The sequence below is a fragment of the Pseudochaenichthys georgianus genome, chromosome 15 (assembly GCF_902827115.2).
Source record: "Pseudochaenichthys georgianus chromosome 15, fPseGeo1.2, whole genome shotgun sequence".
Classification (NCBI taxonomy): Eukaryota; Metazoa; Chordata; class Actinopteri; order Perciformes; family Channichthyidae; genus Pseudochaenichthys; species Pseudochaenichthys georgianus.
In genome coordinates this window covers 28,056,796-28,059,712 of record NC_047517.1, presented here as the reverse complement: position 1 = coordinate 28,059,712, position 2,917 = coordinate 28,056,796, and positions in this window count along the sequence as shown.

The window sequence follows — 2,917 nt, the reverse complement described above, 5'->3', positions numbered from 1 at the left end:
TTGGAGGCCCCGCCATCACCTGTCTCGCCAGGGGTCCTGCCAACTCCTTCCGTGGGGGATCCTGCCGAAGCCTGTCCCACTGGCTCCGGTTCCTGTTCGGCCGACACCTCGGGTCCTCCGGAGCTGTCTGGACTTCGCCCTCGAGCCCGGCCTCCTGAGAGCCCGGCTCCCTGAGAGCCGCGGTCTTCGCCCTCGAGCCCGGCCCCCTGAGAGCCCGGCCCCCTGAGAGCCGCGGTCTTCGCCCTCGAGCCCGGCCCCCTGAGAGCCGCGGCCCGGCCCCCTAACTCTTCCTGCCGCTGCCTTCGCCTTCATGCTCGGCCCCCTGAGTTCACCCGTTGTGGTCTTCGCCCCTCCATGGACTCTGCCTTGCCCCCGGGCCGTCCGCCCGAGTCCCCCACCTTGGACTCTGCCTTGCCCCCGGGCCGTCCGCCCGAGTCCCCCACCTTGGACTCTGCCTTGCCCCCGGTCCGTCCGCCCGAGATCCCTTCCGGGTCCTCCACTGTGCTCCTGGGCTGTCCTCCATCCACCCTGGTGGCCCTAGTTTTGTGTTTGTGTGATTAGTCTTATGTGTATTTAAGTTCTGGTTTTTCTGTCTGTCATTGTCTGTTCATTGTTTGTCTTTGACTGTGTTCTCGTGTTAGTGTTCTGTTTGTGCCTCGAGAGTCTACTTGAAATAAAGGTATTTTTTCAGTTTATTCTGCATTTGGGTCCTGCCTGCTTCACTCAACCGTAACACAATCAATGCCATCCACGCTCTAGATCAAGTACTCTGGAAGACTGATGATGTAGTATAACGATCAATAAAGTCCGTTTATATAGACGTTAAACCCTGCTTTAACCCAGGAGACCACTATGTGTGTCCTGACTCCTGTGTGACATCAAATCGCAACGTCAAACTATTTTATTATGCCATGGTATTAATTATACCCCAAACCACTCTCTTTTCCTAAACCTAACCACGAGTTGTTGTTTTGTTCAAAATGTTAACCAAGTGTTTTCTGCAACCATGAAGCGTAGGGCTACCCCATGTGTTAGAAAGTGACGCCAAATGGCCCTGGCCAAACCTTCGTGTGAGACAAGTTTGAAATAAGAACGGTTTGAATTACCACAAAGAGACACACAATTACTGCCAATGATTTATCTGTGTGAATTATGGTATACGTGCTTATCAGCAATGTGATTACAGATTTGTTGTTTCCAGTGTGACACAATAGGGTGCATTCAAGGCAAATACAGGGAAGATTATTAACTCTTTTGATATTTCAAAATAGCTTTTTGGCAACCTTCCTAAAATACATATTTGATGGTATACTGCTTTACTGCTTTGATATTATTGTAGGAAACTAAAAATCTTATTTTATTATTTCCCAGTGAACAATACTTCTCTTTGTATTATAGAACAGCAATCAGATTCTGACAGTCCAGTGATCAGGTGGCATGTCAAACTCCATTAAGTGTAACTGTCGTAGCTGCAGGGGTCCATGCCATAGATTCCTACATTTTCTGTTGACACTTTTCCATTTCATATGTATAGTTCATCTCAATTTCCTGTGACAAATTAGATCCGTTTGAACACTTTCCATAACAAAAATATTTATGTAATATGGTGCATGAATGCTGTCGTACAGCTTTACCCTGGTTGCAAATTGCTTACAGTCAGTCGAGTAAACCGCAATCAGTTTGTATAAACAACTTGAGAATATAGCTCATGCTACTGAGCCAATATAGTGTCTCACAGGCCTGGCTGCAGACACCAGTTATCCAGTTATGTAAACGCCAAGGCAACAAGGCAGACCCTGAGAGGTGCCCACTAGGTACCAGGGCCAACTCTGAACCTCTGTAGCCCTTACCAGTTGCTACCTTACTTTAAAAGGGAAAAGAGGAAGGACCCTCTCCGAGGTGAGTTTATTTTTTAGGAGATTTCATTGCACCAACCTCTAGTAATGTACACATTCTAACTTCTGAAATGTTGCACATCATTTGAGCACAAACAATATTACTCAAATGCAGGCTGTGGGCCAAGACGTGTCCTCAAAAAGCAATTGTGAATCATCTTTTATTCTTATGAAATGATTGTTTTTTCCAATTATATTGTGATATGTTTCTTTCCTGTGCGCCCATCAGTCATGCTGGCTCACTGAATTGGCACTCAAAACTTAAGCCCCTGAAGTAGATCTAAATTGGCAGATTTGTTACCAAACCCCAGAGACAAATTATCAACCTTTATGAAGTAAAAACGTAAGTTAATTGACTGCACAGTCTTACTTTTCAAACTCACTTACTCAGCTATAGTATGAGATTTAGCCTGAAGCTAGCGTTTTTTCTGCCTGTTCATTGTTGACCCGCCATTCCTATTTACTGGAAAAAACTGCCAGCAGTGTGACATCTCCGTGTTATCAGACAGTTACCAGAAGGGCCTTTCAAGATTGTTTCAGTGGGGTTTATGCCAAAATAACTTTACATCCTAGAAAACTTTCCTTCCTGCATTTTTATTTCAAGTGATGCTGGGAAAGAGATTCTTAATATAAAGTACCCCTTAGCTTGGGGAAAACAAAGTATGGGCAGCAAGCAGGTTAGTCCTGATAACCGGTGTGTATGTGTGGGGCAGGGGGGCACATTTGTGTTATATAAAAACTGTGCATCTTTCGGGAAAGACTACAGGAATGGAGTGAAATAAGGATATTTGGGATAAAGACATACGCCTATGAATAAAACAAACTCAAAATACAAATGGTAAGATAAGTAACACATATAAACCTCTACATAATTATCAAATATGTATTAGAGGTAGATAAGTGTCCTCTAAGACTGAGTCAACAGGAATATGATGGGTATTGCTTGTAGAGGCTCTTGAGGTCCCCTCTTTGGTAGCTACAGCGTTAATAGTCCCGGGAAGCCCCACCTCCACTACCACCTT